At 41.0% G+C, this 20,847-nt stretch overlaps 1 non-coding gene and 2 pseudogenes across 1 annotated transcript; 2 read left to right on the top strand and 1 right to left on the bottom strand.

The window, feature by feature from the left end:
• Window positions 1–3,697: 3,697 nt before the first annotated feature.
• Window positions 3,698–3,804, bottom strand: LOC115832744. The gene has a single exon (XR_004028242.1). It is a non-coding gene; the product is annotated as a U6 spliceosomal RNA (small nuclear RNA).
• Window positions 3,805–11,731: 7,927 nt separating this feature from the next.
• LOC100606479 lies at window positions 11,732–12,624 on the top strand (annotated as a pseudogene).
• Window positions 12,625–12,895: 271 nt separating this feature from the next.
• On the top strand, window positions 12,896–20,597 carry LOC105738648 (annotated as a pseudogene).
• The last annotated feature ends 250 nt before the right edge of the window (window positions 20,598–20,847 follow it).

Here is a 20,847-nt window from a genome sequence, read left to right as displayed (position 1 = left end):
CTTCATCTCATCACTGAAGGAAGAGGGAACAGAAATTGTATGAGAATGCATGTGTCCACAAAGCAACAGAACGATGGTTATCTTTCCCTTAGGTATTATTTTTTAAACACAAACAGCACCAAAGGAAGAGGGAAATCAGTCAGAGGCCTTGGGGATTCAAATGGAGGAAATCCTCCTACAGGATGAAGCTACACATCCTATAGAAAGTACACAAACAGCATTGTAAGCTGGACATTGTTATATTTCTCTGAAGTTTTACCTTTTCCAAACTCTTTAAACCATGAATTGTTTTATTCTGCCAAAATAGATGAGCTAATAATTTGGCTGCCTGCTATTAAAGGAGGTTAAAAGACAAGCAGAGAAAAGTCCCGTAAATAAAACATAACCAAAATATTTCAGTTGATTTAAATATAGTCTTAGCACTTTAGAATTGATAAGACTATCAGGGCCAAATGTTGAATAACAAATAATCAAAATAAGAGTGTTGAGTTGCAACAGCTGTCAAATCGGCCATTTAATGAAGGAGAAAAAATGTTCCAATTGTTTCATAATGTGAAGACATCTGAATGTCTGATAAAATTTTTAACTTTTCAAATTGGTATGGAGGGGAGCATTATTATTGATTGCCATTGTCTAGCCTTTGATTGTTCTGAATCTAGAAAACTGGACTTTTACTTATTTTCTGAAACTTTGCCCCAAGATAGATCTCTATGCTCCGGTATAACAAAAAATTTTTTTAATAAACAAACAAGATTCATGGCTTCGAAATGTCTTATATGGACCTTCAAAGGCTTCATGGTGCACCACCATTGGTGGAATGTGTCCTTGGTTTAGACTCTTAGAAGCAATCATGTGTTTTTCCCTCTTACCCCTGCCCTCTGACCTGCATCCTATCATGACTAGAGATGTGCACCAACACCAAACCCAAAAAGTTAGCCTTTCTTTTTTTTTTTTTTTTTGAAACGGAGTCTCGCTGTCGCCCAGGCTGGAGTGCAGTGGCGCGATCTCGGCTCACTGCAAGCTCCGCCCCCCAGGGTTCACGCCATTCTCCTGCCTCAGCCTCCCGCGTAGTTGGGACTATAGGCGCCCGCCACCTCGCCCGGCTAATTTTTTTTTTGTATTTTTAGTAGAGACGGGGTTTCACTGTGTCAGCCAGGATGGTCTCGATCTCCTGACCTCGTGATCCGCCCACCTCGGCCTCCCAAAGTGCTGGGATTACAGGCGTGAGCCACCGCGCCCAGCCTTTTTTTTTTTTTTTTTTTTGAGATGGAGTCTCGCTCTGTCGCCCAGGCCGGAGTGCAGTGGCGCAATCTCGGCTCACTGCAAGCTCCTCCTCCCGTGTTCAAGCGCTTCTCCTGCCTCAGCCTCTGGAGTAGCTGGGACTTCAGGTCCCCGCCACCACGCCCGGCTAACTTTTTGTATTTTTAGTACAGACGGGGTTTCACCGTGTTAGCCAGGATGGTCTCGATCTCCTGACTTCGTGATCCGCCCACTTCAGCCTCCCAAAGTGCTGGGATTACAGGCATGAGCCACCACACCGGGCCCCAAAGTTTACCATTCTTTAACCCAAAAAGCCAGGTGGGTTTTTGCTTGTTTGTTTTGTTTCTGTTTTCAAACCAGGCACGACCTGTGGTGACCAGCAATGGGAAAAATGGAAGGAGCTCTCTAATCCTGTCCGCAGCTTCCCTGCCCATCACTCATGCACCCCCACATACCCCTCAGGCCCACAGAGTTACTTTATGATGACCACTGGCATGTTTAGATTCCTCAGATGTAGGAAGAACTTCAAAGCACAAATTCCTTTCATGGGGACACAAGTTTTAAACTATGTTTCATAACTGTGAGCAATAGAAAAAATGGCGCCATCTAGGGATACACTTAACATTCCTGGGACTCTGGGCATAACACAATGCTCACATAATTCTGTAACTAGAATGTTATAGTAAGGTTTTTGCTCTAAGCAATTCATGGCAGATAATTTAAATAGACATCAAATCTAATGTGTTGTGAAGAGAAATGCTGCCTGTGGCTCCTTGGTTCTTTACATGAGTCAGTGTATGCAAGCATCTAGTGTAGTTCCTGGCCCACATTAGACCTTGAGCCCTTCTTCCAAATGAGCCTCAGCTCGACAGAGGCTGTGAAATGCCTCTAGCTAGTTTCCCTCCCATTGCAAACAGATCTTGGCCTAACACCTGCTCAAAGTCCACTTATGTCATCCCATCTGTGTTTCTCAAAATCGGATCTACAGCCCAACTCCATCTCAAACACTTGGTGGGGTGAGAGTTAAAAATGCCTATTTCTAGGCCCTTCTCCAGGCCTACAGATTCCAAAGCTCTGGGAAAGGGGCCTAAGGATCCACCTTTTTATCAAGCTCCCAAAGTCATTCACTAAAGCTTGAGAATCCCTGATATACAGCTTCACAGTTCTATCCCTCTATTAACTTAAACCCTGGAAAAAGAATTTCTGCACAATGTCAACAGAGCCTGCTACAAAAAATGACCTCATTGTTACTTAAAGTTATGCTCTCTTTCTTTATGGATGTCTAATTCAAGAGCCATCTGAGGGTTCATTTCAGTATCTTTTATACTGAAGTTAAGATTCTGTTCACTCCATAAATCTCTGTATTTTATACAAGAACCCATACCATTCATTGGTGATTTCATTTATTTGCAAGGAGAAAAAAAAATCTATCTGCTGATGGATTTATTTGCTTCCTGTTGTCAGAAAATGAAAAATATATAAATGTGTTTCTCTTACAGCTTTAGCTACTGGAAATCTTGTAGCAATTTTCTTGCCTAAGTGTGGCAATCTGTTCAATTCTGTGCTCCAAATATATTTACTCTTTCTTCTCCTTTGGGGTGAACTCTGTTTTGTTTCACATTTAAATGGCATAGGCAGTGACTTCTGAACCACTTTAGACAGGGTATAAATTTTTACAAACTAGAGAGCATTTTCTTGCAGTGTTGTATTCTTGGCATGCAGCAATTCCTGAATAGCCACTTGAGTCCAGATAAGAACTTGCTTGTTGTAGGATGCAGAACTAGTAGTACTGTCTTCTGTCCAATGAGTCTCTTCATCAGTTTGGATACTTGGGTCCGATTATGTTTGTTTTGCTCATCTGCTTTTACAAATGCAAGCCAGAGACAGGGAATTATGATGCGCTTCCAATGCTTTCAGAATCCACTCGCCCTTTGTAGACCATGAATTTCTGAAGCACCATAGCGTCTCCATGGCTACCTGACAAAATCACTAAGGCTGCCAGCGCCTCCTTCTATGTGACTGAGTGTGAACTAAACAAATGACTACAGCCAACACAAGTAGAGGATTTGCATCTCTGACTCCTGTAGGGGGAGATGTTGAGCATCCAACTGAAGCCCAGCAATATTCCTGGCAGTGGCTGCATCAAGATTTGCTTTGGTGGTAGCCAAACCCTCATGCATAGGACGTAGCCCCATGAGTCATTTTCACCCCCAAACCTCCTACTGTTTATTAATCACTTTTGGCAACCACATACTTATGGTGAAGTTTTAGTTGGAACAGCAATGAATTTTGCTTAACTTTGCTTCCCTGTGTGAGTCCTGTGCTTCCCTCAGCACCCAATACCAAAGCACTAGTTACTTAACCGAGCCTCTCAATGTCCCCAGAAGTTTCTTTTTAAATTATTTTATTTATTTTATTTTTACAAAATTCAGGTGGTAAAAATATGGAATGCTTCAGGAATTTGAGTGTCATCCTTGCACAGAGACCATGCTAATCTTCTCTGTATCATTCCAATGTTAATGTATGTGCTGCTGAAGTGAGTACCCAGAAGTTTCTTTATACATACCTATCATGAGACAGCTTCCATTTCAGTCCAACCCAAACACAATGAAGAAATCCTCTTTGAAATACCCCTGCTGAACTGTTATTATCCACACCACCTAATAACAAAATTCCTTAAGGGCAGTATGGCCTAGGGTTTAAGTGCACACACTTTGGGTTCAAAAAAACCAGGATTCAAATCCTTGTCCTGCCTCTTACTATGTGTGCCATTGGGCAAGTTACACAATTTCTCTAAGAACAGTTTCTTCATCTGCAAAGTATGGATATTAGTAGTACTATTTCAAGAGTAGTTATTATAACTAACTGATTTAAGAATTTAGCACATAGTAAGCGCTTAATAAAATAGTATTTATTAGTACTCACAGAGTAATCTGCTCAGAGATGAACAGCTCTATTGATAGCAAGTTCTTTCTTATACTAAACAGATAAAACTTTGTCTCTTTTGTCTCACTCTTTCTTCCTAGTTCTGCCTTCAGAAGCTATCCAGAATAAATATATTCCTTATTCCACACAATAGCACTTTAAATATTTGAGGGAGCTATTGTGTGCCTCCTTTCATATATTTGAGAACAGGTATCACTTTTTTCCAGTTTGACTTTATTTAGTTCCTTCAGCTGTGTCCCACATGACTTTGAATCTCTCACCATCTGTGACAGAGCTAGCTAGATGCTCCCCAATCCATTTCGTCTTCTTGGGCATACAAGAATACCCTAGCCATTAGGTTGGGGCATGTGACTGGGTTTCGGCCAATAAAGCAAGATTAAACGTATGTGTGCTACTTCTATGCCAGGCCATGTGTCTTATGAGATCTTCCTTGATCTCTTTCACTCACTGACTTGCTTAGTGCAGAGGATCCAGTGGAAAATTCTCAGGACACATAAGAGGCATGGAATCTGTGAGATGGAAGAAGCTTGAATCCCTGCGTCAGCACATAGAAGGCTACTTCTCACGCACCTGTCAGACTGTGGCATGAGTGTTGTATTAAGCCATTAAGACTTGAGGGTTGGTCCAGGTGCAGTGGCCCACACCTGTAATCCCAGCACTTTTGAGAGGCTAAGGTGGGAGGACTCCTTGAGTCCAGGCATTTGAGACCAGCCTGGGCAACATAGCAAGACCCCCATCTCTACAGAAAATTTAAAAATTAGCTGGGTGTGGTGGCTCTGTTGTAGTCCCAGCTACTTGGGAGGCTGAGGTGGGAGGATAGGTTGGGCCCAGGAGGTCAAGGCTGCAGTGAGCCATGATCATGCCACTGCACTCCAGCCTGGTGAAAGAGCAAGACCTTGTCTTAAAAAAGAAAAAAAAAAGGCTTGAGTGTTTATTTGTCACTGCAATATATCCTAGCCTGCCATGGCTGATATATCTTTGTAGTTACCATTCTCTGGACATGCACTAGCCTGTCAATGTCACTTTTAAAAGATGATATCCAGAAATGAACACAATTTTTCAAATGTGACCTGATCCTGATGGAATAAAACTGGAAAACTACTTCCTTCTTTTGTTGTTGTTTTTTTCCTGAGCACCATATTTTTTTTTTTTCAGTGCTTTCCAAAGTTGCCTTATGCTTAGCAACCACATTACACATACACAGGTGGCACAAGCTACATTTGTAGTTAACTAAAAACACTGCAGTATTTTTCAAGCCAACTGCCATCAAGCTACGTGTGGCACAGTCAGTGTTCACCAAATATCCCATTTGCTTTCCTGCACTTCCCAGCCTCCCTCACAGTTTGGTTGGGGCCATGTTTATAGTTTCAGGAGCAGAAATAAAGTGTTACTCCTGGGCCAAGGCACTTAAAAGCCAGTGTGTGTCTTCCATTCCTCTCTTCCCCTGCTGCAGATACCTTGGAGGACACATTCCACGTGAAGGTAGGCTTCCCATCAGCTTTGCATCAATGAGAAATAAATGTTTACTCTTTAAAATACTGAAATTTCAGTCTGTTTGTTGTGGTGTCTAACATTAGTTAACCTGACTCCTCAGTGAGAGGTGAAGCCAGCTGGACTTCCTGTGTTGAGTGGGGACTTGGAGAACTTTTCTGTCTTAGTAAAATGCACCAATCAGTGCTCTGTAAAAATGCACCAATCAGTGCTCTGTAGCTAGCTAGAGGTTCGTAAAATGCACCAATCAGCACTCTGTAAAATGGACCAATTGGCAGGACATGGGTGGGGACAAATAAGGGAATAAAAGCTGGCCACTCCAGCCAGCAGTGGCAGCCCGCTCGGGTCCTCTTCCATGCTGTGGATCCTTTGTTTTTTACTCTTCACAATAAATCTTGCTGCTGCTCACTTTTTGTGTCCCTGCCACCTTTAAGAGCTGTAACACCACGAAGGTCCGTGGCTTCATTCTTGAAGTCAGTGGGACCATGAACCCACCAGAAGGAACCAACTCCAGACACACCAGGCTGCTACTTGTGCACTTTAATTTTTGTACTTTTGCACTTTAATTCAAAACTTTGTATTTATTTTTATTAACTTTTAAATTTTTTACTCATGAATTACATACCTACAGAAAAGTGCCATAGCATAAGTGAATTAATTCAATAAATTTTCACACACCCACTGAATGCATATGTGTAACTAAAAAAAAATTACCAAACCTTAGAAGCCCCTTCACACCCTCTGACAGCTACTGTCTGCCCAACAGTAACCACTCCCCTGCCTTCTAGCAGCACAGATTATTTCTGTGTTTTTGTGTTTTATATACACGGAATCATACTGTGTGTACTCTCTTGCCCAGTATTACATTTGTAAGTTTCATCCACAATGTCTTGTATGGCTATTGTTGGTTTATTTTTGTTGTTAGAAATACTCCATTATGTAATTATACTGCCTCTTCATTCTCTTAATGGTATATTTGATAAAACAAAATTTCTTAATTTTAATATAGTCTAATTAACCAATTTTTTTCTTTATAGTTAGCACATTTTATGTCCTGTTTAAGCTATCCTTGCCTACTCCAGAATCATGGAATCGTTCTACTACATTTCCTTTTAAAAACTTTATTGTTTTACTTTTAAAATCTAGATTGACAACTCACCTGGAGTAAAATTTTGGGGCATAGTATGAGGCAGAAATCAAAATAAACTTTTTTCGTTTGGATATCCAGCTGACCCAACACCTTTTACTGTCAAGACCATCATTTCTGTTGAAGGATGCATTGAAGGACTTTTTGTTTTTCTTTTTTTATCATAAGTCAGGCAACATGCATGTGTGGATTCTGTTTCTAGACTTTCTATTCTGTTTCTTTTGGTCATTTTGCCTTTCCTTTGCCAATACTACATGTTTTAATCAGCCTTGATATATCTGATGACGTATATCCTTTAATTTTGTTCTGCTTCTAAAATGCTTTTACTATTCTAGTTTCTTTGTATTTACACACTTATTTTGAACTACCTGGGCAATCTCTGCAAAATAATCTGTGGTGTTTTGACCGGAATTTTGTTGAATCTATATATTTATTTATGTAGAACTTACTTCTTCCCCTCCCCGCCCTGCCCCCTGCCCCCTGCCCCCCGAGATGAAGTCTCGCTCACTGTGTCACCCAGGCTGGAGTGCAGTGGCATGATCTCGGCTTGCTGCAACTTCCGCCTCCTAGGTTCAAGCAGTTCTCCCTGCCTCGGCCTCCTGAGTAGCTGGGATTACAGGCACCCGCCATCACGCCCGGCTAATCTGTGTATTTTTTAGTAGAGACGGGGTTTCGCCATGTTGGCCAGGCTGGTCTTGAACTCCTGACCTCAGGTGATCCATCCGCCTTGGCCTCCCAAAGTGCTGGGATTATAGGCTTGAAACACAGCACCTGGCCAGAACTCACTTTTTTATAATACTGAGTCTTCCAATCCATTAGTCTGGTCTCTTCCTCTGCTTGTTTAGGCGTTCTTTTAATTTCTCCCAATAATGTTTTGTAATGTTTAGGGTAAGAGTCTTGCATGTGTCTTTTGTTACATGTATATCTAGGTAGTTAATAGTTTTTTTGCTGTTGCAAATGACATTTTATTTTCTATTTGTTTGTTGCTGGTATATAAAAATACAATGATTTTTGTATATATGTCTTGTATCCAGAGACCTTGCCAAATTCATATAGCAATATAATTTGTCTGTAGATTCTTTTAGACTTTTTACATATGCAGTCATGTTATCTGTGAATGATGACACTTTGTTTCCCCCCTTCCAATCCTTATTCTTCTCTCTAGTGTATTTTTTCATTTTTAAGTCTAAAATTCCAACTGGTTGAGGTAATTTCAAATCATGATTTTATAACCTAGAATATTATCTGCTTCCCCACAGTTTGTCAAATTTGTGAATAACAAAGGTGCATTCTGTGTGCTCATTCATATCAGTGTCCAATAAAATGTTTTTGTTTTTGTTTTTGAGACGAATCTCGCTCTGTTACTCAGGCTGGAGTGCAGTGGCGCGATCTCGGCTCACTACAGGCTCCGCCTCCCGAGTTCATGCCATTCTCCTGCCTCAGCCTCCCGAGTAGCTGGGAATACAGGCGCCAGCCACCGTACCCGGCTAATTTTTTGTATTTTTAGTAGAGACGGGGTTTCACCGTGTTAGCCAGGATGGTCTCAATCTCCTTACCTCGTGATCCACCCGCCTCGGCCTCCCAAAGTGCTGGGATTATAGGCGCCCGCCACTGCGCCCAGCCAAAAATTTTTAAATAAGGCTGAAAACAAAGCCATAGAGAAGACCCCAGGAGATTTATTTCCAGGTTGAAACTAATCAACTAGTTCTCTTTGGATGCAAGTATTCAAACTATGACTTGATCCATCTAAATGTGTCGTAGTCAGTATCCATTTCTTCTCTAAAATATCATGAGATATTTCATCAAATTTTACTTGAAATCAATGTATATTATGGGCTGACAATTCTCTTATCTCTTTAGACTGAAGGTCTTATGAAAGATGTAAAATGTTTATTTACTCCTCTCTTAATGAATAACTATGCTGACCTCTTGGTGATGACTACTTCTCTTTCTAAGTAATCATAAAATATCCGCTAAGAATTTGTTCTGGCATTTTACTAGGAACCTATGTTTTCATAGATATGAATTTGCTGGAAGCCACTTTTATCTCCTTTGGGGGGACTTCATGTACCAAGCTGCTCATCTCTAGTTTCCTATCATGTTTCCTGGCCTCTACAGCTTTTAAGAAATTATTAATAATGATTTGAGAGTGCTAATAATACAAGTGACTTCAGTTCTATGAGTTATAATCTGTCTGTTGTTGAGAATATAAATTCCCTCAATGCAGCAAGTAAATATCTAATCATGTCCTCATTTAGTGCATCGGTCAGGGTCCCCGCAGGACATGGAATCCCCTCCTCACCCCCCAGAGGGATAACGTGAAGAGACTTTAATAGAAGGACAACTTAGAGGGATGTGGGCAGAGTTAAGGAAACAGACAGGGATGGTGCAGCACCCAGAGATAATGGAAAGCTGGTTAAGACTCTGAATGAGTCAGGGTGGCAGAAAGAACTAGATGACCCACTTAAACTAGGTAATTGAGGGAAGGGACCACTTACAAAGCTGTGGGCAGTGTTTAAGATATACAAGAAGTGATGGTTCAATATCTTGGGGCTAGTAAGGACAGGGGAAGTGAATAGCCCTGGGTCTGAATGAATAAGTGGAGGAAACCATTGTTAGAATCCACAGAGATTGTAGTCTAAGACAGCCCTGAGAGCAGCACTGTGTGGCCTTTCGTAGAGGCCCATTGCCCACAGCCAACCCAGCATTGTTGGGGAGGGGGTGTCAGAGGTATATGAGGACAGGGGAATGAATGCCCCAATCTCACCCTCCTCACTCTGAAATCCTGCTGATGCCTCTTATTGGCCTTGGCCAATGCCAGAGGAAAGGGAGGCTTTTAGTGAAGTCCATACAGGAGAGCCACCTGGGGACAGAGCAAGGTGGAGGATCGGGGTGAGTGGATTCAGAAGAGCAAAGAACAGCCAGCACAACTCCTTAAGCCCAAAGAGCAAGAGAAGGAAGTGTTGTTGCTAGAACTGTCTGCAAACTGAAACTGGAATAGAGGAGGGTCCATTGGTGTGAAGGAATGAGACACCAAAGCCAGGAAGGTGCTGGGAAGAAACACCCCAGCCTCTCTCTCACCCAGCTCTGAACTGTCCACCAGTGCTTCCCACTGGCCAAACCCAACAAGAAGGCAATTAGCAAGAGAGCCTATGTGACACAGAGAAGGGTAGAGATGAAGAAGAACCAGCACGCTTAAGGAATCCTCTTAGCCATGTTTACTTCACATGCCTCAGTTGAGAGGTTAGTTTATTTCACATGCCCCAGTTCTAAAAAACAGGGAAATAAAATCAGAATTGAGGGACTGTCTCTTTTTAGTGTCATCTAATATACCAACCTAGCCAAATAGTAGGCTCTCCTTCCTTTTTCTCCTGTTAGGAAGCTCTTCAAAAGTTCTTTGTGTTATCCTTAGAATTCCTCACGAGTCATTGCATTCCAGGTTTCAGACGCTCACACATTTAAAAAATATTTATAAGCTTTTGCCTAGTGGTAAACTCTGTGCTAGAAAATCATGGGATATGGCTTTGAACAAGCACAGCCAGATTGCAGTGCACAGGTGACCTCGACTCAAGGACCCTACAGACCACTCTTCCTCCGACCATCCTAAGAACAATCTCTTTCTAACCTGGGAAAGCCCTGTGCTCCCTAGACACTCTGCCCCTACCCAAGAAAGCTGTCTTTCTTTTTGCTTAAGGACTCCTAAAGCCTCAAATTCTTGGAAACAAAAGCTAGAAAGTCTTAGATATTTTACAACACTACAAATCTCTTCTGAGACAAGGAAGCTTAGGGTCGCTGTCTTTCTCAAACAGGGGTAATGGAAAAAGAGAAAACACCATGAGAAAAAAATATAAGAACTGATGACCCCGTGACATTTGGCTGCTTTCTCATCTTCCATTGCTTGGGTGTGTCCTTTTAAACTCTGAGCTCGCCAGCAAGCTCCTCTACCACTTCACTGTCTCTGTTAGTTCTTTCCACTTCTTCCTCACTGTAATCATTTTCAACACATTCTCAAGATTTCATTTTAAGAAATGCCCATTCACTTTGTATCACCTATCCTTTTGGACTCTCTGGTCATGAGAAAACCCCAAAAAACATTGTGAAATGAGTTTTCATATATAGGACAAACCCAATATTGGCCTCATTGACTATTCAATGGCCTGTAAAATGGGTATAATTACTTTTTCCCCCGATGTTGGCTTAACTTTCACAGCAACTATATATTCATTGCTGATCAATTATTTCAGAGATAGGGTTCTTCTCATTTTATCCTCTGTATCCTGGAGGATTGAATCATCAATTTATCTGCTTTTTAAAAGAGAAAACACATAAATTGTTTATTTTAGGAGATTGAGACTTCCAACAAAAGTCCAGTGGTGCTATTCGGCGCATAAGAATAAACAAACTTAAATATATACCTGACAATAAATAATAGCACATTAAACATGCCAACGTGGAGTTCGCAAGCCAAAGTTGCCCACGAGGGAGTCCTGTGTCTTGTGGAAGTAGTGCTGCATTAGTACTTTCACCCAGGTTAGCCAATGGCTGGAAGCAGCACACAGGAAGTTTGGCCTCAGTGTGAACACAGTGCTATCCAGTAGGATAGCAGCTAGGGTCATCAGGCAATTGTGTTCCCTGCATCAGGATGTCTGATTAACGTGTTTGCATGGCCATCACAACCATGTTAATAGATTAAAATTAGAAAAGCCGTACGATTAGCTTTTAAAGTAAAAAGATGAAAAAATACTTGTTTTAGTCCAATATTCATTTGTTATTTTTAAAAAATGCTTAGCAAACTGGTGTGATTCCGTCCTGCATGGCTGTTCTCCTGAGCAGCGGTTGTTTATCTCCATCTGCCTTTTTTCCCACCTAAGTGCGTGCTGCCACCCAATGGAAGATTTGATGGACATGGACATGAGCCTCCTGAGGCCCCAGAACTATCTTTTCGGTTGTGAACTAAAGGCCGACAAATATGATCACTTTAAGGTGGATAATGATGAAAATGAGCGCCAGTTATCTTTTTTTTAATTTTTTTTTATTTTTTTACAGTTATCTTTAAGAACAGTCAGTTTAGGGGCTGGTGCAAAGGATGAATTGCACATTGTTGAAGCAGAGGCAATGAATTACAAAAGCAGTCTAATTAAAGTAACACTGGCAACTTTGAAAATGTCTGTACAGCCAACGGCTTCCCTTGGGGGCTTTGAAATCACACCACCAGTGGTCTTACAGTTGAAGTGTGGTTCAGGGCCAGTGCATATTAGTAGATAGTGCTTAGTAGCTGTGGAGGAAGATGCAGAGTCAGAAGATGAAAAGGAGGAGGATGTGAAACTCTTAAGGATATCTGGAAAGCTGTCTGCCTCTGGAGGTGGTAGCAAGTTTCCACAGAAAAAAGTAAAACTTCCTGCTGATGAAGATGACGATGATGATGATGATGAAAATGGTGATAATGATGAGTTTGATGATGAGGAAGCTGAAGAAAAGCACCAGTAAAGAAATCTGTATAAGATACTCTAGCCAAAGATGCACAAAAGTCAAATCAGAATGGAAAAGACTCAAAACCATCATCAACACCAAGATCAAAAGGATAAGAATCCTTCAAAAAACAAGAAAAAACTCCTAAAACACCAAAAGGACCTAGTTCTGTAGAAGACATTAAAGCAAAAATGCAAGCAAGTATAGAAAAAAGTGGTTCTCTTCCCAAAGTGGAAGCCAAGTTCATCAATTATGTGAAGAATTGCTTCCAGATGACTGAGCGGGAGGCTATTCAAGATCTCTGGCAATAGAGGAAGTCTTTTTAAGAAAATAGTTTAAACAATTTGTTAAAAATTTTCTGTCTTATTTCATTTCTGTAACAGATGATATCTGGCTGTCCTTTTTATAATGCAGAGTAAGAACTTTCCCTACCATGTTTAATAAATGTTGTCCAAGTTCCACTGCCAAGAATGTGTTGTCCAAAATGCCTGTTTAGTTTTTAAAGATGGAACTCCACCCTTTGCTTGGTTTTAAGTATGTATGGAATGTTATGATAGGACATCGTAGTAGTGGTGGTCAGACATGGAAATGGTAAGGAGACAAAAATATACACGTGAAATCAAACTCAGTATTTAAAAAAAATACTTAGCAAATAGGACCCGAAGTGAACATACTTCACTGGAAAAGCACATCTACCAAAAAAAAATCCAAAAGAATACACAGAAAAACTATCATAATTAAAAAGAGGGTTTGACAAGAATGTTGGATAAAATCAATATATAAATGTCAGTTGTGTTACTGCACAACATAAACAAAATATTAAGAAATGTATCTTCAATAAGGTTTTTTAAACTTTCTTCTTGAAGTTATTGCATATATTTTCTGAATTTATTCCTAGATACCTTATTTTAATTCTTTTTAAAGTGGTATAGTTTTAGAACACTAAATATATGCAGAGGTATGCTATGTATTTAGATGTGAAAATTCAATGTATAAATATATGTAAGTATATAAATACTTTCTCCCCAAACTGACCTTTAAAGTTAATGAAATTCCAATCCTAATACCAACAAGATTTTTCATAGAACTTGGTAAGTTAACTCTAAAATTTACATAAAACAAATAGCCAAGGTACTCCTGAAGAGGACCATCAGAAAGCAAGATTTATTATAGAGCCATAGTTATTAGGGGAAGTCAATTTTAGGTCAACAAAATAGAGTTAACTGAAACAAAATAGAGTCCATAAATAGACCCACATCCACATGTGGGTGGCATTACACATCAGTAAAATGATGGAACAAATGAAGATCTACATTGAAAAAATAGAAGCGTATCCCAACTTCATACTATCTTCAAAAAAATCAATTTCAAATACATTGTGGACTTATATGTGAAAGGCAAACTTAAAAACCTTTAGAGAAAATATGTTTATGATCTCAGGTAAGAGATTTTTTAAAATGGAACCCAAACACACAAACTTAAAAGGAAAACACTTTGAGCAGAAATTATCAATTTTATCTCAGCCAAGAAGACATCATAAAGGTCATGTAAAGATAAGTCACAAAATGGAAATATGCGCTTGTAACATAAATAACAAAGAACCAGAATTCAGAAAATAAGAAGAACTCCTTAAAGTAAAGGAGAAATAGGGAGGAAAAAAAACACAGAAAAAAATGGATAGAAGGCTTATACTGCAATTTTACACAAGAGAAAACATAAATAGCCAAAAAACATAAAATGTACTCAACCTCATTTGTAACCTGAAAAATATGAAGTAAAACACATGGAGATACCATTTTTTTTTTTTTTTTTTTTTTTGAGATGGAGTCTCACTCTTGTCGCCCAGGCTGGAGTGCAGTGGCACGATCTCAGCTCACCACAACCTTCGCCTCTCGGGTTTAAGCAATTCTCCTGCCTCAGCCTCCTGAGTAGCTGGGATTACAGGTGCCTGCCACCACGCCCAGCTAATTTTTGTACTTTTAGTAGAGACAGGGTTTTGCCATGTTGGCCAGGCTGGTCTCAAACTCCTAACCTCAGGTGATCCGCCAGTCTTGGCCTCCCAAGGCATTGGGAGAGATACTCTTTTATACCCATCAGACTAATAAAAATTAAATGAGTCATGTTGGCAATGATGTGAGGAAAAGGAAACTTTTAACAACTATATTCAGGTATAATTGATATACAAAGAACTAGACATATTTAATGTAGGCAAGTTGATGGGTTTGAACAAATACAAACACCTGTGATATCATCACAATTAAGATAATAGACATATCCAATACTGCCCAAAGTTTTCTTGTGCCTCTGTTTTCTTGTTTTGTTTATTCATTTTGTTTTGTTTTGGTTTGGTTTTAGCAGTACAAACACTTGAGATCTATCCTCTTAACCAATTGTTTTTTGTTTGTTTGTTTTTTGAGATGGAGTCTCTCTGTTGCCCAGGCTGGAGTACAGTGGTGCAACCTCGGCTCACTGCAAGCTCTGCCTCCTGGGTTCATGCCATTCTCCTGCCTCGGCCTCCCAAGTAGCTGGGACTACAGGCACCCGCAACCACGCCCAGCTAATTTTTTGTATTTTTAGTAGAGACGGGTTTTCACCATATTAGCCAGGATGGTCTCGATCTCCTGACCTCATGATCTGCCCACCTCGGCCTCCCAAAGTGCTGGGATTACAGGCGTGAGCCACCACGCCAGGCCCTCTTAACCAATTTTTAAGTGCACAAGACTGTATTGTTAACGATAGGCACAATATTGTGCAGATCTCTAGAACTTACTTGTCTAGCATAACTAAAACTTTATACACTTTGACAACAGCTCCCCACTTCTCCCATGCCTTAGTCCCTAAACCACTATTGTATTCTTTGCTTCTATGAGTTTGACTATTACAAATACCTTATACAGCTAGAATCACGCAGGATTTGTCCTTCTGTGACTGGTTTATTTCACTTAGCGTACGTCCTCCAGGTTGAACCATGTCACAAATGACAGGATTTCCTTCTTCTTTTTAAGGCTGAATTGTATTCTATTGTATGTACATACCACATTTCCTTCATCCATTCATCTGTTCATGGGTATTTGTGCTGTTTCTGTATCTTGGTTATGGTGGGAAAAAAAACTGCAATGAAAGTGGGAGTGCTATGATTGCTTCAAGATCTTGATTTCAATTATTTTGGATGTAAACCCAGAAGTAGGATTGCTGGATCATATGGTTCTATTTTTAATGTCTGAAGGATTCTCCATACTGTTTTCTATAGTGGCTACACCATTTGATATTCCCATCAACAATTTTTTTATAATAACCATTCTTACAGGTATGAAGTGATATCTCATTGTAGTTTTGATCTGTATTTCCCTCATAATTCATTAATTATGTTAAGCATCTTTTCATATATTTGTTGGCAATTTGCATGTCTTCTTTAAAGAAATGTCTGCTCAAATCTTTTGCCTATTTCTTGTTGTTGTTATTGAGTTGTAACAGTTTCTGGCCAGGCACGGCAGCTCAAGCCTGTAATCTCAGCACTTTGGGAGCCCAAGGCAGGTGGATCACGAGGTCAGGAGATCAAGACCATCCTGGCTAACACGGCAAAACCCCGTCTCTACTAAAAATACAAAAAAATTAGCCAGGCGTGGTGGCAGATGCCTGTAGTCCCAGCTACTTGGGAGGCTGAGGCAGGAGAATGGCGTGAACCTGGGAGGCAGAGCTTGCAGTGAGTGGAGATCGTGCCACTGCAGTCCAGCCTGGGCGAAAGAGCGAGACTCCATCTCAAAAAAAAAAAAAAAAAAAAAAAGGAGTTTCTTATATATCTTGGAAATTAACTCCTTGGCAGATATATATGGTTTAAAAATATTTTCTCTCATTCTTTTTGTTACCTTTTCATTCTGTTGTTTCCTTTACTGTGAAGATTGTTAGCCTGATGTAGTCCCACTTGTCTATTTTTGCTTTTGTTGCCTATGCTTTTGGAGTCATGTCCAAGAAATCAACACCAAGACCGATGTCAACAGGCTGTTCTTTTATGTGTTCTTCTACGAGTTTTACAGTTTCAGATAATCCTAAACATTGCTAATGGTAAAGAGGATTGACACAATAACTGGAAAACGATTTGCCTTTATCTAGAAAAGTTGAAATTTAACACTACCTGAAATGCAGCAATTCCACTCGTAGATATATATCCTTTAAAGAAAATCTCCCACTCATGCACAAGGAGACATATAATAGCCTGATTCCTTAAAATAGAAAAAAAAAACCAACAACAACAACAACAACAACAACAAAAAAACAACTAAAATTGGAAGGATATATTGAAACAATGGAAAAACTGTAAGAGTGGAAATGAATAGCATCAGTATGGATAACTATCTCAAATATAATACTGAGCAAAAAAGCAAGCTGCTGAAGAAAACATAGAATATGATTATACATAAAGGTCAAAACATGCAAAACTAAAAAACATATTGCTTAAAAATGCATACATCTATGTTAAAATTAAAGAAAAGCAAGAAAATGATAAAAACACAAACCAATGTTTATCTCTGATAAGGAGAGGGAGATGGAATAGAGGAGGGATGCAAGGAACTTCCCATGTAGGCAATCTTCCATGCAATAGAAAATAAATATTTTCTATTTCTTATTCTAGGACAGGTGTATACAGGTTTTCATTACATTATCATACTTTGAACCACATATATATATGTGCACACATATTATACATTGTTTGAACTCTTTTTATGGATGGTATATTTTGCCAAAAAATAATAATAATAACACTTTTGAGAAGAAAAAAAGAAAAACTCGTGAAGGCTTTTGACCCTTTACCGTTCTTCCCGAATGTCACATAGATATGATTCCTGAAATGAAGCAGATGCCTTGCAAGTTTGAGGACAATAGCCAAACCCTAAAATGGTGGCATCTGAAGACAGAAAAAGCCTGGGCTTTGATCATGTGATTCAGCTCCTGTACCAGTCATGGACAACCTACCAAACTTCTTGTGATGCTATTACCAAAACTCCAAGGGTTTGGTCTGTGTCCTACTGCTTGCTGCACAGAAAGCCAATTGCTGCCCGGGAAGAAGGCTTTAATCAGGTGCTGCAGCTGAGAAGGTGGAAGAGCAGTCTCAAATCCATTTCCTTGACCAACTGAAATTAGGGGTTTACTTGGCAGGGAAGAAATGTAACTTTGTGTGGGAAAACAGGAACTACTGAGAGGTAAGGAAGCAATTATGACAAGTGAGGGGTCTGACACCTCATTGTCTGGATGGATAATCTGGTAAGTTTCAGTTATTTGATACTTTTTCAGAGTCCTGAGGGTTGTTTCCTAAGTTAGGAACTCAGATAAAACAAATGTAAATTTCAAGCTTTAAGACCAGAAGGGTTAATTGCTATGTTTATCCACAACAACAACAACCAAAAAAAAAAACCTGTCTATCAGACTATTGGGTCAATTTCTATGTGAGGAATTTGTTACTAAAGTAGAGCTGTATTTTATTCTCATCTGAATGAAATCTTTAAGAATAAAGTGTTAATGAAATTCTTAGAATTCTAGTCCCAGCTATAGTCTTCTCTCATGATCTTCAGATCACATTCTTGTCAATGACAGGTTTTTGGTTTTGGGTTTTTTTTTCTTTTTGAGAGAGAGTCTCACACTGTTGCCCAGGCTAGGGTACAAGGGTGCAATCTCAGCTCACTAGCTCACTCCAATCTCCGCCTCCCGGGCTCACATGATACTCCTGCCTCAGCCTTCCAAGTAGCTGGAACTACAGACATGCACCAGGCAATTTTTGTATTTTTTGTAGAGACAGGGTTTCACCATGTTGCCCATGCTGGTCTCAAACTCCTGGACTCAAGGGATCCACCCGCCTTGGCCTTTCAAAGTGCTGGGAGTACAGCCTTGAGCCACCACACCTGGTGATATCTTGATTCTTGAATCAGGCCTAACAGCAACAGACCAACAACAAAGCATTCAAATTCCTCTGGTGCTAGTAATTCCATTTTAAATTACACTTTCTATTTCAACCACATGCTTCATTAACTACACATCTATTGGTGTAGCTCACTGCGCTCCTAACTCATTACTACATAGATCCATGCAAATTCTGAAATATCAAGAAATGCAAAGCTCCTATGGAGAAATATGTTCTGGAACATTATCTGCAAATGTCTCCTATAATCACTACAAGAAATGTTTTGTGTCTGGGCACAGTGGTTTGCACCTGTAATCCCAGTACTTAGGGAGGGTGAGGCAGGCAGATCACAAGAGGCCAGAAGTTTAACACCAGCCTGGCAAACATGGTGAAACCCTGTCTTCACTAAAAATACAAAAATTAGCTGAGCATGGTGGTGTATGCCTGTGATCCCAGCTACTGGAGAGGCTGAGGCACAAGAATTGCTTGAACCTGGGAGGCAGAGGTTGCAGTGAGCCGGGATTGTGCCACTGCACTCCAGCCTGGGCAACAGAGTGAGACTGTCTTGAAAGAAAAAGAAAAAGAAAGAAAGAAATGTTTTCTGTATCTATGAAGAATATATGTTTAGAGATCTCCTTACTTGAGATAGAAAAAAGTATGGCTTCTGGGCATAGTGTGACCTGAATTTCTCCTCTCTATTATTCATAAGCCTTTTCCTTTTTATAGTTGTTTTTGTTTAAGACTCACACTATGAAAATATCTCCTTGAATTCAATAGCTTGACCTAAAAATTATGTTTCTTGACTCATCAAAGTCTAGTAGTCTAACGATATTATGCTTGATGTGGCTACACACACACACACACATACACACTAGAGATTAAACCTTTTGTCCTTGAGAACATTATTGTGGAATTTTTAATTTCACATGCCAGAACCATTAAGTGAACTCTGCTTTCTCTGTTGGTCTTTATGACAGCACTCTGAGGTAGAAAATATTGTTCTAATTTCACAGATAAGGGAACTGAACCATAAGAGCAAAACCCCACCTCAGAACAACCAACAACAGAGCCTTCAGCCAAGCCTGATCTGTCCTCTCACTCTACCCCGTGCCGGGACAGTATGCGCTTCACCACTTGTTTCCCCACCAACTTGGTTCTGTCCAGGCGCCCAGCTACCGCGCCCACTGGTCAGAAGTGTGGCCAGGGTCTATGCAGGCGCTGGGGGCTCTGGTTCCCGGATCTGTATGTCCTGCTCCACCAGCTTCCAGGGTGGCTTGGGGTCCAGGGGCGTGGCCACAGGGATGGCTGGGGATCTGGCAGGAATGGGAGGCATCCAGAACGAGCAGGAGACCATGCAAAGCCTGAATGACCGCCTGGCCTCCTATCTGGACAGAGTGAGGAGCCTGGAGATGGAAAACTGGAAGCTGGACAGCAAAATCTGGGAGCACCTGGAGAAGGCACCCCAGGTCAGAGACTGGGGCCACTACTTCAAGACCATTGAGGACCTGACTCAGATCTTTACAAGTACTGTGGACAATGCCTGCATCATTCTGCAGATCGACAATGCCCATCGTGCTGCTGATGACTTTAGAGTCAAGTATGAGACAGAGCCGGCCACGTGCCAGTCTGTGGAGAACGACATCCATGGGCTCCACAAGGTCATTGATGACACCAGTGTCACTCAGCTGCAGCTGGAGACAGAGATCGAGGCTCTCAAGGAGGAGCTGCTCTTCCTGAAGAAGAACCACGAAGAGGAAGTAAAAGGCCTACAAGCCCAGATTGCCAGCTCTGTTGACTGTGGAGGTAGATGCCCCCAAAATCTCAGGACCTTGCCAAGATCATGGCAGACATCCAGGCCCAATACAACGAGCTGACTCAGAAGAACTGAGAGGGGCTAGATAAGTACTGGTCTCAGCAGATTGAGGAGAGCACCACAGTGGTCACCACGCAGTCCGCTGAGGTTGGAGCTGCTGCGATGATGCTCACAGAGCTGAGATGTACAGTCCAGTCCTTGGAGATCGACCTGGACTGGATGAAAAATCTGGAGGCCAGCTTGGAGAACAGCCTAAAGGGGGGGTGGAGGCCTGCTACACCCTGCAGATGGAACAACTCAATGGGATCCTGCTGCACCTGGAGTCAGAGCTGGCACAGACCTGGGCAGAGGGACAGAGCCAGGCCCAGGAGTATCAGGCCCTGCCGAACATCAAGGTCAAGCTGGAGGCTGAGATCTCCACCTACCGCCGCCTGCTGGAAGATGGTGAGGACTTCAATTTTGGTGATGCCCTGGACAGCAGCAACTCCATGCAAACCATCCAAAGGACTCCCACCTGCCCGATAGTGGATGGCAAAGTGGTGGCTGAGACCAATGACACCAAAGTTCTGAGACATTAAGCCAACAGAAGCAGGGTCCCCTTTGGGGAACAGGAGGCCAATAAAAATTTCAGAGGTCAAAATAAAAAGAAGAAAAAGCACATAGTCGGTGTTTTCACTTAGCATATTTTAGGCCTTAGAAAAGCCCAAGTAACACTCACGTCCTTATTTAGGGTATGAAAATGTTCCAGTACACTCTCAAAGTGACAGATGTACTGTCCTACGTGCGTGCACTCATATCCTCCCAAAGCACACACCTTCCTCCCCTTCT

This window comes from Nomascus leucogenys, chromosome 22a (assembly GCF_006542625.1).
Source record: "Nomascus leucogenys isolate Asia chromosome 22a, Asia_NLE_v1, whole genome shotgun sequence".
Lineage (NCBI taxonomy): Eukaryota > Metazoa > Chordata > Mammalia > Primates > Hylobatidae > Nomascus > Nomascus leucogenys.
Note: the sequence above shows the minus strand (reverse complement) of the source record. Positions and strands in the feature narration are given on the sequence as shown.